Raw genomic sequence first — 15,564 nt, forward strand, 5'->3', positions numbered from 1 at the left:
CAGCCCAGTCCAACCCAACCCGAGACAACTGTAGAAGCTTCCACAGCACCAGTATTGTACCAACAATGCACAGTAGGAACTAAGGGTTCCATGCACAGCTGCAGAGAAGGAAACAGTTCTAGGGGCACCATGTAAAACAAAGACAACTAAGGTGGACATTTTATTATGTAAGGATGGCACAGAATTACAGGCAATGTTCGTTTCATACTCTAGTCTCCTGAGCATGCATCATTTTATAAAGTTTGCAGCCGCAGATGTTATGACCGAGGTCAGGAGGAGCCTTTCCTCTCCTTAGCACAAAGCTCCTGCATAAGCATTTAGCTGCCTCTCTCACATTAACGTCTCTTGCCTCTCCCATTCCTGTTCTTAGCTGCACATCTCTCCCTACCCTCCGTGATCCTCCTCTGCTCTGCACTTCCAAAATGTAGATTAGCTTTTTTTGCTTATGTTAACTTTGTACAGTGCCTTTGTACAGTGCCTACGAACGCTGAAAGTGGTATACAGATGATGGCGATTGTGATGGTGATCATGAGGTTTGAAGGCCCAGAAAAATACAGTGGGGGGAGGGGAGGAAGGGAAAAAACAGATTAAAAAAATTCCCCCTTTTTTTCTGAGCCTTCCCATTTCTATAACACATACATACACACCCGCCCTCACAGCAGATCCTTAATTTCTGCAGAAATACGAGCTGTGTAGTGGTGAGAGTGATGGACTGGGAGCCGGGAGATCCGGGTTCTAGTCCCCACTTGGCCATGGAAGCTCACTGGGTGACTTTGGGCCAGTCACAGACTCTCAGCCCAACCTACCTCACAGGGTTGTTGTTGTGAGGATACAACGGTGAGGAGGAGGAGAATGTAAGCCGCCTTGAGTTCCTTGCGAGAGGGAGAAAGGCGGGGTATAAATGCAATAAATAAATAAAATAAATACAAAAGAGTGACACTTAGGTATATTATGGTGGGACCTGAGATCTTTCCCCATGGCAGGGGGTGTGCATTAGGCTGAAAAGCCGCCTGCGGAATTGGAACAGATAAAGGAAGGGTCATAGGATTAAAAAGAAGAAAAGGTACACAAGAGGCCCAGGGAGAGGAAGGGTCACTGAATGTCAAAGGCCAACAGGAAGTTCAACGGCAGACCTCAGAAGAGATCTCAGATCCCAGAGATCAGCCCCAGGTCTCCATCCAGTTACCTCCTGACTGATCAATCTGCGTATATATCCTCCCACCCGAACAGATCTTAGCAAGGAAAGAGCCAATCGAGGCCGAAACAGACAACAGTGGGATTACACTTACATACACACGCACACACTTGGAAGTAGCATCATGAAGATACTGTCACCCACGGTGTGCTCATCCCACTATAGTTTCCATTCGTAGATCTTACAGGTGTTTTTGTAGTGCAGGGGTAGGCATGTGGCACCAGTGGGCCCCTGGACACCTTTCTTGGTGCCCACCAAAGTACCCTACCCTTTTCACTTAAAAAAAAATAAATCAGCAGATTTCCTTGCTGGCAGCTGGGATTGCTGTGAAATAGGTTTCTGTTGGTGCTGAAAACTGTGATTTCAAAGGAGTTGTTTAATGTGCTGGGGCTCAGACCCCCACCTCTGCCTTGGACTCAGTCTTTCGGGCAGGTTATGTGTTCATTCCCACACCTCCCATGGCAGCCATTTTGACAGTTTCTCAAATGGCCCCCAAAAATAGTGCTTCAGAAACCTGCAAAACCTCTGTGAGCAGAGACAAAAATACGGGGGGGGGGGGGCAGTGCAGACATGAGTGCCCAGCACACCACCATGTCTCTATCTTATCACCACTGATCACCGTGGGGAAAAAAACCACTATTTTCTGCCCCCTCCAGCCACCGATTCTCCAATCACGGTCTGCAGGAAGAGCCATGCTCCCAGATCCCAAGATCAAGAGGGGACCACTCGCGCCTGGATGTGCGCGCGCATACAAACGCAAACAAACAAGCAAACAAACCCTCCGTGGATTTTGTAGGGCTGAAATCAGACTACTAAGCCGCTCTCTGTAGCACGCTGCAGCGCCCATGCTGGTGAGCACACACAGTGGCACACTGCCGCTTCCACATTCTCTCCTGCCTGAGCAGATACCGTGCCAGAGGCTCAAACGCGTTTTAAAGTCTCCCCTGCGTGAAAACACATTTAGCAGCTCACACAGAGCGCGAGCCAGTGCTGTGTGTATATGTGTGTGTGTGGGGGGGAGGTGCGAAGTCAGTCAGCACCATCCAGCTGCCGTGTTTGGGGAACTTGCCTACCAAGACGTATGTGCGCGTGTGCGTGCGTGCGTGCGTGAGAGTGAGAGTGAGAGAGAGAGAGAGAGAGAGAGAGAAGAGAAAGGCTTCAACTCCTGGGACATAGGTAAGACTGAATAAGAGAGGGGAAAGTGTGCCTTCAGAACCAAATGTGAACCAAATGTGCCGAAATCTCAGGAGAGGAGGAGTGAACAAGACCATATTTCACACTGAAGTTTTGCTCTCCCACCCCCGCTGCCCTTCCAGCTCCTGTGCTAATCCAGCCCCCGCCCCTGCTGACCAGCTGCCCTCCTTGCTGCTCTGCCCTTGCCACTCAACTTGGGATCCGCCACAACCAAGGCCTGACCTAATCGTCGACCTCGCGCTGGCGAGGACCTGCTGGTGTTAATTATGTGCTCTGTAAATTTCACTCCAGCCCCAACAGCGGTTGGGAGGGGGGGAGGAGGATATAAATTAAATGCTTGAGCTCTGCCGGAGCGGCTGCAAGTGAAAAGGGAGATGACGCAGCAAAGTGAAAGGGCAAAGGGGCATACAAGTCTAGCCATGCGGAAGGACTGTGGCACAGGATGGATGACAAAGGAGAGGAAGGGTGGAGGGCAAGGATGGAAGAGGTGGCCAATAACGGAGGCCAGATTTTGCCAGGCCCCCGTGGACTACTGTCAGATGACGCTGTGGAACCAGACAGGCATGGATTCTGTTTCCAGACAAGGAGTTTAGGGGGCAGAAAGTGTGCATGTTGGTTTCTCCTCCCCTAAAGCAGATAACCCTTTCAATGCAGTGGCCAAACCCACTCTCTGTCCTGCCACCAGTTTCTCACGGTGGACACCAGCGTGCCTATCGCAGTGCGCCGTGCTTCCTTACAACACTGTGTGGGTGTGCCCACGTGGGCATGCACAGTACTGGAAAGAAACATGGCAGCCTGTGGGCAGCCAGACAGGGGTGTGGCAAGCAATGGCAATGTAAGGAGGAGGGAAGAGGCCGAAGCTTGAAGGGCTGGTTGTAAAGACTCAGCGGGTCTGGTGTGGAGTATTTCTTCACATGATGGGGCTGTCATCTGATTAAAGGAGAATCTCGGTCGATTAACTGTATAAGATGTAGTCCGTTCATCTATGAATTAAATCTGCATATGGCTGCATGAGAAAACAACAATAGTTCTGAAGCAAAAAAAAAGAGAGCGTACTACTTTTGTTTGCAGATGATCCGTGCATCCATCACAGCAGGCGTCACTTTAGAAGAGGCACTGTCACCCATGTGGAAACGCCTCTTCTAAGATGGGTCTTACCCTCTGCAGACTTTAAAAGCATTTGCATTTTTCAAAACTTAAAATGTAAACTCTGGTGGCCAATTAATCAACAGCACATTTTTGCTCAGTCAGACTGTTTTAAACCAACTGATCTAACCCGGGCTTGCTCAGCACCAGGTGTCTTGGAGTACAACTCCCTGGGCACATTCCTAGGTCCTGCTGCTGTTATTGGTGGGGTCAGAGTTATGGCAGGTCCAGGGGTGCTGCGGTGTGGCCACATCCTGGCATCCCATAAATACAAATTGCAGTCAAGGCTCCTCCTGCCTTCTCTCTGCTTGCTTTCAGGCTCGCCTGTTGTTGAGACAAAAGTTTCCGCCTCTCCCTCTTTTTTTTATCTGATGGAGGGAAGGATTTAGCAGTGTAATCCGCTTATCCTTCCACCTCTCTTCCCCTGCAGCTCAACCTTGATACACTTAATTACTGGTGGGCAGCAACCAGGGGCTTGCTTGGGTGGTTCCACTAGTATCGGTGGTGTCAGGATCATTCCCAACCCTGGGCCAAAACAATCGGCACCAAACAAAAGCCAAACAATTCCCACCACTGGCACCCCAGCGATTTTAACCACTTCCTAACGTTCCTGCCAGCACTGAGGACCGGACCTTTAGAGTTCTGTATCATACCTTTCCACCAGTACTTTAGAACAGGGGTTTGAAACCTCAGGCCTGGGGTACCGATCCAGCCCTCCAGGAAGGCCACACCTCTTTCCCTGGCCCCACCCCCTTCCCCCCCAACCACCAGTCATTGTGGTTTCTCAGCGTTTGTGCAGTTTTCCCCCCCATTCTAAAAGGTTGAAATGCTTCTGTTAAGGCTTAGTAACTGGCTTTAAGCTAGAACACGCCGGTACCCTTTGCATTTTGCCCCCGTTCCTTTTGCCTTCAGCCACGCCCCTTTTGCTCTCAGCTCCGCCCACCACTGGAAGTCGGCCCCGCGAGCTTCTATGACATGGAATTCAGTCCTCTGACCGAAACTGCACTGCTGAAGGTAATAATGCCAATCTCCCGACACGCGACCAGCAAGTGCAGGAGGGATGGGGCGGGGGGATAAACTGCCATGGCTTATTTCCCCTCTGTGATCATGCAAACTGGGCCAGTGAGTCAGATCACTGGTCTATCTAGCCCAGGGTTGTCGACACTGTCTGGCAGTGATTCTCCAGGGTTTCTGGCAGGATTCTTTCCTAGATGCTAGGGGTTGAGCCAGGGACTTTCTGCATGCAAAGCAGGCGCTCCACCACTGAACTGCAGTCTCTCTTGGTTTCTCTTATTTTGTTTCCCCTAAGGAGCAGTTCGATGCACGTTTAGACAGAAAAGTAATGTCCTACAACTCCCAGCATGCCCCAGCCAGCTGTGCTGGCTGGGGCATGCTGGGAGTTGTAGGACATTACTTTTCTGTCTAAACGTGCATAGGATTGTGCCCTTGTTTCTCTTATCTTGTTTTTCTTATTTGGTGTTACTGCTATTGCTATTTTATGAATTGCTGTGTCGACTCATATGGGAAAATAAAAAGTGGGATAGAAATATATATGATTTTAAACGGATGCACAATGACTCAATGATTCCCTAAGGACACGTTCATATCCCTTGGCATCTCAAAAGCCCTATATCCCTTGACTTGGAAACTTAAAGCAGAAAACCAATTTTAGACCGGAAGTGCCATAAGGACTGCATTGGGATTGTACCCCATTGGTTTTATGGCGCTGAAACTTCAGCCAGGGGGTTATTCGTCGTACGGGTCTCCCAGGACAGCTTGCCCGAGTAAGCAGACTTCCGAAAACTGAGCTAGCAGCTTGGAACCTTGTCAGCTTGCCAGGAGGCTTGCTAGAAATGCACAGGCGAGCAGGAAAATTGTTTGGCAGGCAGGGTGAAATGTGCCTTGTGGAAAAGAACTTTCTCGTGCTGCATTTAACGTCTCTATTGGTTCCGTTTCAAAGGCCGGAAGCGGAGGTACGGATAGGTGGTAGGTGACTGCCGGTTTAAAATGAGGGTCATCGGAGGAGCTTGTAGAGTGAATGCAGGCCAGGAAGGACAAAGGACTGTGAATTATAATAAAAGTGCATCGGAACCCAGAGCAGGAATTAACAGAGAGACGCTCTCGCGGCTGTCTCGGGCTGTCTCCGCTGCAGGAATGGAAACCAGAGCAGGAGGAAGAAAGGACACAGATGCTCCGGTCCTCCTCCCCCCACCCCCGGCCGCCCCATGGAGAGCCTCCATGCGAGAAGATGCACCGCAGCCACAAAGGACGTTTCACGGCGACCGATCCATTAACGTGTGCACGGGGTGGGGAAAGGGGAGGGGGGGGTTCCTCATGGCTCCCTGTGGGGCGACTAACAGACCAATTAAACTGCCAATAAAAAATTTAATCAAGTAATAATGCACCTTACTTTGTTTAATTAGTGTTCTGTCAAGTGAATGAATATTTAAGACGAGTGCCGTGGAGCCCGGTGCCAGGGCCGGCCCCCAGCAGGCAAGCGAGCGCAATAAGCGAGCTTGGCAGGCCTGCGGCCACATTTCAATTACACTGACAGCTTCCCCTCGATGAGGTAGTATTGATCGCGGGCAATTAGGCTACTGAAGGTGCTGGGACCCGGCAGCTCAGGGAAAAGGTGCGGGGATGAGCCCCGGGCCTGGCAGAGGGCATCCTGAACCGGGCACTCGGAAACCGTGTTTATTTTTACCTTTTTAATCCTGTTGTATTTTATCCCACCCGACTCAAGGAGGCGTGCAATGTTTCCCCCGTCCTTTTGCCCCCTTGACGGCCTGGTGAGGTACATTAGGCCGAGAGTGCCTGTGCCAAGTTCACCCAGTGAACTTTGTAGCTGAGCTGGGGGTTTGATACAGTGCCTGCTCCTGGTTTCGGAGGGCAAGGCACCCTCAATGGGCCCCCTCCCTCACTGAGTCCACCTTCTCACCGCCATTGTCACCAGTGGCTCCTTCTCCTTTTTCTCATCATTGCTACTACTTGCTTGCTTGACACAGAGCCAGTGAGCAAATGGCATCTCCTGCTTCTCCTTCTCATCACCGCTGTTGTCTTGGCCAGAGAGAGGCAGGGGAACGAGCAGGTGGAGATGGTGAAGAGGAGGAGCAACTCCAGGAGGTTCTTGTCAGTGGGCCCCTGCTGGAGCGTGGGCCCTCGGCAGGCGCCCAACTATGCCTACCCTTGATGCTGGCTCTGGGTGGGCCTCAAGCCTGGGCGTACTCTGTGAGTGGGTGAGAGCAGCTATAGCTCATCAGGGATGCCAGAGGGCCCTTGCTGGTGTCTGGGCCCACAACAGGTGCCTGATCATAGCCACATTTGATTCTGGCCCTGGATTTACATTGGCTCCCTGTTTCTAACCCAGCGCTCTAACCACTGCACCACACCAGCTACCTTTACACACCCCAAAGAAGACGCCACGCCAACCCACTTATGTGATAGCTCCACCACCACACACACACACACATGCACGCACAGAATCTGCTGCAATATGGGGCAACCAGCCAGACTACACGTGATGCAGGTGTATTTGTAAACTGAGGTACTATTCCAAAAGTTTTACAGTCGGTACAGCATAAAAACTTTATTTTACACTCTTTGGGCTCCTTCACACTGAGCTTTTAACCTGCGACTGAGATGGCTCCTTCACGGACGTTTGCGGGCTCTTTACATAACGCCGTGATAAGGAGTCTCTTGCACTAAATGCCATTTGTTCCGTTTTTAAATAGATCGCAGATCATGAGCTATCAAATTACTCTGTTGTGTTCCGCTTCAGTTTCCTCCATGAAAAGAGGGAAAAGTGGCAAGAAGAGGAGCAGAGATCGATGAAAGATAATGGAAGACTCAGATAACGGGGAGAAGGAGGGGAAGGGGGTGCGGGAAAAGGAAGCACATGAAAAGGGGAGTCGTTGTGATCCTGCATTTAAACGGAAGGAGAAAGCCCCGTTTTAAATGCAGGATTTTAGGCTGGTGAAGAGATGCCCTTTAGCAGCAGCAAGAGCAATAACTGCAACCCACTGGAAAAGTGGAATTCTCTATCAAGGCTTGGTTTTGGAAGCGTTGAGATCACTTATTAATGGACAATCTGAAATGTCTTTACGCAGGATGGCTCCCCATTTTTGTGGTATGTTGATCATACACCCTAGACCCAAGAGTCTCCAGCTCATTACAAATTTTTGCTGACCCACTAAGTTGGGACCCGGACGGCTGCCCAACGATGCTAGGCGCTGGCGCTAGCCCTGTGTGCTGAGGAGACACTTATCTTTCTAGGAGGATCCCTTGTCTACACAGGGCAACCCCTCCCTCTCTGTTTAGTAGGCAGAGCTTTAGTTTCTCACTTTGGTTTGCATACTGAATTCCTCCTTCCAGGAGGCTGCATCCTTCAGCAAACTGCTACACTTTTGCAGGTGACCCAAAGTGGCAGGGTCCCTATGAGCAGATTCAGCTCAGTTATACAGAATGTTCTTTTTGTGCAAAGTGCCCTATATATTGACAGTGCTACGGAAGAGGAAGAGCCAGTGTGGTGTAGTGGTTAAAGTGCTAGACTGGGACTCAGGAGATCTGGGTTCTAGTTCCCATTTGGGTTATAAAGCTCCCTGGGTGACTTTGGACCAGTCACTGTCTCTCAGCCTGACCTACCTCACAGGTTGTTGTGAGGATAAAAATGGAGAGGAGGAGAATTATGTAAGCCACCTAGGGCTCCTTAGAGCAAAAAAGGTGAGATATAATGTAATAATTAATCAATCAATCAATCATCCCTTAAGGAAAGCATACCCTTGCAAATTCACATTTCTTAAAAAGTATCCAATGCGCTCTAAGCATGTGAGCACAAAAGAGGAAAGGACGCTAGAGGAAAATAAAAACAGGAAAGGTCCAGCGAGAAAAACTTAGGGAAAACAGGAAGGGATATAAAATGTAAAACAAAATCATGGAGGAAACGAAACAGGCTGAAGTATCTTACACAGAGAGATTGTTTCAAGAGATGCCACCACCGCCGAAGTCAGAAAGGAACGGAACAATAAGGTCCCCGCCATGGCTCACTCAGCATGACACGCTCCACGCGTGTTAGTGCCAAAATGTTCCAGTGGCTGTGCTCTCAAACAGCTTTCCCCAACCTGGCACCTTCCAGAGGTCTTGGACTACAACTCCCTTCATTTCTCTGGCTAGAGCCTAATGGGAGTTGTGATCCAACACATCTGGAGGGTGCCAGGTTGGGGAAAGTTCTGAATGTTGCTCTGTGCAAGCACAGAACCCATATGTGAGACTGCACAGAGCCCATAAAGAACCAGCATTTCACAGATGCCTGATAGCTGAGGCGTGCTCCCCTGCCCCCAAATTAAAAATGAAAGCACACTCCATTCTTATACTCAGAATGATTTACTTTTCAAGTGTGTAAGCATTACCTGTCCCTAAGGTAACAGCCACTGTGTTTATGCATGAGTCACTATTCTGGACATGCCTTCTGATTGGAAGGATTCGAACCCAGAACATTGACTCTTTATTTATTTATAGTTCACCCCATAACAGACACTTCTCTGGGCAAAATAAATCAATGAATTAAAAATATACAACAAAACACAATAAAAACAACAACCATAGGATAAAATGCAGCATTAAAACGTCTCATGGAGAGATGTGGCAGGAAGACTCCTCTGTGGGAGGAGGAGTGGGGTGGGGTCTTCGAGAGCCTTTAATTCATTTCTTCAGGCACACACTTGCCTTTCTCTCATGGCACACAGTTTGGGAATTGCTGTGATAGATTAGATAGATAGACAGACAGACAGACAAGAGTGGTCATTTACAAATTGCCCCCAAAGAGGAAATGCATCACCGAAAAAGAGGGCACCAATTCACATAAGACTTGCATGGGCTAATTTACAGACATGCACGCGTGCACACACACAAATTTAGAAATTATAATTATAATTTAAATATAAATACAGTACATCTCACTACAGTGGAGAGGTCTGTGACCAGGTGACCGGTGTCCCTGCCTGTTCAGCTCTCCCTCCTTATGGTTCTTCGGCTTTAAACCAGATTTGAACTGGACCCCTCTTCAAATAGAGGACTCCTTCAATAGAGGACAGTCCTCTGCCAGCTCTCCAAAATAGAGGCTGTCCTCAGTAAAGTAGGACACCTGGCCAACCATAGATAGATAGATAGATAGATAGATACTACTAAAGACAGACAGACAGACAGGAAGACAGCTATCCTTTTGCCCTGCCTCTCCCAGCCCACCCACCGCCCACCACCCAGCCCTCGGAGCCCCGAGAAACGGCGTGGTCCCACAAGGCCTCCGATAATTGTTTGTTTCACTTGAGCTGTTTTGTGGCCAGGGTAGGGCGAGTCTTGTAATGAGTATGGATTTGCCAGTAAATAAGTCCCCTGCTCCTCAGCCCTGTAATAAATGCATTTGCAGTAATCTGGCTATCGCACAGTGTAATTGCTAGCTGTCAGCCCAAATTGATGCGGCGGGGCCTGACTTTGCTGCCGCCGTGCCCTTCCTTCACGCTGCAATTCCTTCCCCGCCCCATCTCCAATCTCACACATGCAGAGGCGCGCACACATACACACCTTATCCCCAGAGGGCCCCTGGGTGGCAGTCACTCGAGTGGGGCGATCACTGAGTGTCCTGCTGGAACGTGTTTGACCTGCCTGATGGTCCTGTCTCTGTGGCGAGGCAAAGAACTCAAGCATCCAGGGCTGACAAGGCCCTAACACGAGTCATGGAGAAGCTGTGGGTTTGGAGTGCCGCTAATGGTAACACAGGGGAAGATGCAACAGTGATGCCCGGGGGGGGGGGGGGGAATAAATGTACCAGGATGTTCTTTGCTCTCATAATGCTAGAATCCAGTGGGGTCCTCCCATGAAGCTGATTGGTGGGAGATTCAGGAGAGATAAAAAGGAGTTCTTCACACAGTGCATAGTCAAACTATGGAATTCATTCAGATGGCTTTAAAAGGGGGTTGGACACATTCCTGGAGGAGAAGGCTACACTGGCTACTAGTCCTGATGGCTCTATGCTACCTCCAGTACCAGAGGTGGTCTGCCTATGTACTCCAGTCGCTGGGGAAACATGGGTGGGAAGATGCTGTTGCACTCATGTCCTGCTTGTGGGTTGGGCAGCTGGCTGGCCACTGTGTGAACAGAATGCTGGACTAGATGGAGCCCTTGGTCTGATCCAGCAGGGATCTTCTTATGTTCTTAAGTAGACAGGAGCTGCTTAACAGCACAGCTGTTCACTTCAATGGACCATGCTTGGAATGGAAGGTGCTCCACACAAATTAGGGGAAAGCATGGGTGTTTTCACCTCAAGCACTGGATATTCTTGGGTTAACTGTGGGACAGAGTGTGGTCTAAAAGAAATACAGGGCTAGGCACCGAGGCAGAATTAGAGGCAAGGCCTGTTATAAACAGCTGCTCTGTCCGAGAAGCAGGAGGCATCTTTGATGAAATAGCTGCTTGGGGGGCCAGTGATCCTTGTGATAAGGGACCTCCTCTCCCTCGCTGTCCCCTTACATTGAGTGAGGGGAAACAGAACAAACTTTTTTCCCCCATGCCCATTTTTTTCTGGGCCTTACTTAGAACACCTTCCTTTCTCTTGCTTGCTTCAAATCCCTCCTCAAAAGCCACCTTTTCCGTGTTGCCTTTGGCATAATCATTTAGTTTAGGGTAGGCAACCTGGGCCCTCCAAATGCCTTGGATGACAGCTCTCATAATCCCTGGCTAAACTGGCTGGGGTTTATGGGAGTTATAATTCAAAACATCTGGAGGGTACCAGGCTTCCTGCCCCTGCCCTGAAATACATGTAAATTTTTCCCAAGGCCAGCCCGATATATTTTCTGAAGAACAAGATGGCACCCCCTCCCATTCCATGTTCAAAAGCCGAGTAGGCTGACCATTACAGCTTTCTTCAACACTGGTGATGCGGCAACATCCTTCGTCAGACTTGAAAGCAGCAGACTAGCTTAGGGGAAGTGGGGCAGGCTGTGCGCCACACAGCTCTGTCCTCCAACGCCTTGCTGCCACCCCTCAGCACCTGCCGCCTGAAACAATTGCCTCACTCAGCCTAATGATAGGGCCGGCCCTGATTCTTCCTCTTTTTACCTCTGCCTCCAATTCCCTCCCCTTCCTCTGTTGTCTCTGCTGTGTTGAAGCTAGGACTGTAAGCTCCTCAGGGCTGGGACCTGTCCGCCATGCTTATAACAAACAAACGAACAAACATGCTGTGCTTTCTGATCATACTCTGCTGCTCCTGCCACCATCCCGCATCATGCCAATCATCAAGTACTGGGTTTCAAATTAGGCATGCAAATGGGATATTATTATGCAAAACACAGGATCTTTGCATAACAATGTATTGATTGCGTCATTTATTTTGAGTGCCGAAAATTGAGAAGCCTTCATGGCGGAGTGCTATGAACGATCCCACGTGACACATAAATAGATGGAAAGAGAGGAAGGGAGCGTCAGGCGCAAAGAACCAGGGAGGTTTATGCAAAGCTAGCTCCATTTGCATAATGCAGCCTGAAGACAGAATTTGAAGTTTCTTGGTCAGCAGCAATGGGATGGCCCTGTGCAGTTCGAGATACAGTCAAACTTACTGATGAATCAATAGACAGATAACATGAAGCACGCAAATTGAGCATACTGGGAGAGAGCTGGCAGATTCACGTATCTTGCGCAGAATGGAATTTCAAGTCTGCAATGAGCACAGTTGTGTGGCAAAGGGAACAAAATTCAGCTTCAGAATAGGGTCAGCTGTCTTTCTTTGAAAAGCAAGCTTCTAGCCCTTATTAACAGTGGTGCTCTTAGAGAATTTTATACTCTGGATAGCAATGGGTGTTGCTTCATTTACTTTAAATGGTCTTGCGTTCTTCCCACCCACACTCTTTGGATGGCCACGTGTATTCCGTCGCTTACTTCGAAATGTGCTAAGCCAGTCCTGCTGCTGCATTTGGCGGCCCCTCCTGCTCATTCCCCCAAGTTGGATCCTGGACATCTGCCCCAAAGCCCTGTTCTAATGGCACCACTGCTTCACAATGCAAAGATTTGGCTTTAAAAGAATGGGAGGGCAATGCCAGGTGGAGTCTCAGAGGAGGTGCTCAGCACTCTTTCCAACAGTCTGAGGTGAGGTTCCACTACAAATAACCTTGCCCCTTCTCCATGATCAGCAGAAAGAAGTTATGCAAACTATTTAAAAACCAAACCATGCAGAGTAAGTTATTGCATATTTGCACACCTCTCTTAATTTGCATTCCGTGTGAAGATTGCAGAATTCTGCTTTCTTTATTGCAGAACATAGCTTCTTTTGCCTCAGGAGGGGGACTGGGGAACGGACTTTTTTGGCTCAGCTCCTGCCCGTGATTCTGGAGGTTGCGCTCAGATGGACAGGCTGGGGAAGCGAGAGGTACAGAGAAACACAAGAGTTTGTGCTGCTGCCAGATTTAGACTGCTTTTCCAAAGGGGCTGGAGGGCTCTCTCCCAGCACCGTTCTCTGTCTCCCTCTCTCCCCCTCTTGGCGCAATAAGGTTTTCTTGTCACGTGCAACAATTTGTAAAGCGCCGGGCTCTCCCGCTGACATGCCGCTGCGCCGTTCATTTCCCCGCAGCTGTCAAGCCGGCAATCACGTTTAATAAAGGCGCAGAAATTAGATAGCAGAACAAGGAATCTCTTTGGCCTAACAATGCAATTATTACAGACAATGCCTCTATGCTTCCCACCCCCCAGCCCCCTCCTCCTGTACAAAAAAAACACCCTCACCTGATTTGAAAAAAAAAGCGGGGGGGTGGGAATGACACGACACATGCATGCATGAGAATAAGCCCAGGGGGAACAACAGATCAATGGCATAGATTCGTTTGCTGGAAATGAGGGGACTGGAGGGTGGGTGGGTGTTGCAGTGTTTGTGCAACGCTTTTGTGTTTATTCACCCACAAGAAAAAACACAGAAAGTCTGGTTGTGTTTGTGTGCCCGCTAGCGTATGAGTTACAATGTGTGTGTATGTGTATGAGAGTGAGTGAGTGAGTGAGTGAGTGAGTGGTGCCTTTGGGTAATTTTAGACTCTGGATTTAATGGGGGCTCTTTAAATAGTAATGTCTATCGGTTCACTTCAGAACGTGGTAAGCCAGCCCTGCTGCTTTGCGGGATGCCCTTCTACTCATTCTGCTGACCGGGGCCTCTGACGTCTGCCCTGACAGCGCTACTGGTGTCGATACACAAATATGTGTGTATTCAGTGGTGGAAACAGGAAAAGAAAAAGCTCTTCCAGGTATGCTTGGCTCCACCTCCCCATCTCTCCTCCCTGAGTGACGTCCATGGAATTGCAATGAGCCGCTCCCTACCTGTGGCCAATGCCCTTCTCTTAAACAGATTTGAGATGTAGTCAAAGTACCTCTGGGCACACACAGAGTGCTTCCCCTCCACTACCTAATGAACGGCAGCTTTTCCTCCTCTACTTAGAATTCAAGAGCAGCGGAAGTCAGACTCCGCCATCCCCCCGATGGGGCTTTGCACTCCTGGTCCGTTGTGGCCACCAATGGAGCGTGCTTCGGGTCTGTCGCAAGGGGAGAGCAGCGGATCTGCTGCGCGCCGCCCCTGGCTCCGCCCCTGGCGACCAGCCCTCTGCCCTGCCAGCCTCAGGGGCCACCAGCTGCCACTGGAGCAGGGCTTCCTTCCACAGAAGCAGAGGGCTGGGGTCCCCTGCAGGCCTGAGCCCCAGAACCTTTCCAGCAAAAACAATGAGGCGCGATGAGTGTGTGTGTTTGTGGGTGCTCAGCTAGCTTTTGATGACTCTGGTGCCCTGGTGAAGCAGAGCAGAGGCTGAATGGTCTGGTGAAGGAAGGATGCCAAGATCAAGAATTCTTGGATGCTTTTTCCAGCTCTGGGGAGGAACTGGGCGGAAGGAGGGCTAGTGCTTGAATTACAAGGGGGCAGCAGAGATGCCCCAGCTGCCTTTTCTGACCGCTCCCTTCGCTACTGCTCTAGAAGGCCACAGGGGGAGGCACGGCTAAACTGCAGGAAATTTAGGGGGTGGATAGGCAATGGGGGCTTCATTAAGGGCCGTCTTTCCTTTCCCCTCATAATTCAACTCCTGGGGTTGGAGGCGGGCCTCTGTGGCGCTCTTCCCTCTCGCTGTGGGAGGGGGCGTGGTGCCTTGTAGTGGCCACGGGAGGCTGTGAGCTCTCGGGGAAAATCCAGCAGCCTGGAGAGATGACGAACGCTTCCCCACCCCTCCGGTTTCCTTTGCCTCAGCTCCCCAGCTGCTTGGCCCCAGCCGCCCGGTGCTTCCTGATTAATATTACCCTTCAGTCCTCTCCCCTCTATTAAGAATCCAAGCGTGTCCTTAACTACATTACTGCAGCGGGCAGGGGGGAGCTCCGTTCAAGCGGGGAATGGCAGAGGCCAGAAGGCCTTCCTCCCTGCCTGACCTCTCCGCCCGGCTGGCTGTGCTACAGCAGCAGCTCTGGCTAATGGCTCTGTGCCCCCCATCTCCTCCTCCTCCTCTTCCACTTCCCCTGCAAGGAAGATGGTGTGTGTGTGGGGGGGAGCTGCTGCTAATCAGGGAAGCTGGAACCCCCCACGGCACAACATGGCAGCTGAGCCAAGGCGACTTCGCAGAGCAGGCTGCGCCACGGATGCATCTCCACCATGGGGCCAGCTTGAGTTCTAATGCTGGCTCAGCGGGGAGCAGAGGCCTCCCAGTCGGCCAGGGTTTTGCAGTGTTCTATCGGGTAGCCAAAACCGGGGTCTAAAAAGCCAGCAAGCTCCATGGGGCTCCATTTATATCCTGCCTGTTTCCCTGTTGAGAGGAGCCTAAGGCAGCTTACATGGTCCCCCTCCTCCCCATTTTATCCTCACAACAACCCTGTGAGGTAGATTAGGCTGAGAGACAGTGAGCGACCCAAAGTCACCCAGTGAGCTCCACGGCAGAGTGGGGACTAGAACCCGGGTCTCCTGAATCCCAGTCCAACACTCTAACCACCACACCACGCTGGCTCTCAAATAACAACCCATAAATTGTTAG

The 15,564-nt window shown here is 50.4% G+C and overlaps 1 protein-coding gene and 1 long non-coding RNA gene across 2 annotated transcripts in view; one reads left to right on the plus strand and one right to left on the minus strand.

Annotated features, from left to right (window-relative positions):
* Positions 1–15,564, minus strand: part of MACROD1 (mono-ADP ribosylhydrolase 1) — a 350,485-nt gene that overhangs the window by 182,234 nt on the left and 152,687 nt on the right. The gene's annotated exons all lie outside the window — the stretch shown is intronic.
* Positions 2,299–5,930, plus strand: LOC146334385 (uncharacterized). Its single transcript, XR_014786217.1, has 3 exons — positions 2,299–2,371; positions 4,448–4,549; positions 5,688–5,930. It is a non-coding gene; the product is annotated as an uncharacterized LOC146334385 (long non-coding RNA).

Source organism: Heloderma suspectum, chromosome 17 (genome assembly GCF_057233095.1).
Source record: "Heloderma suspectum isolate Gila_16-S chromosome 17, 16-S_ref, whole genome shotgun sequence".
NCBI lineage: Eukaryota > Metazoa > Chordata > Lepidosauria > Squamata > Helodermatidae > Heloderma > Heloderma suspectum.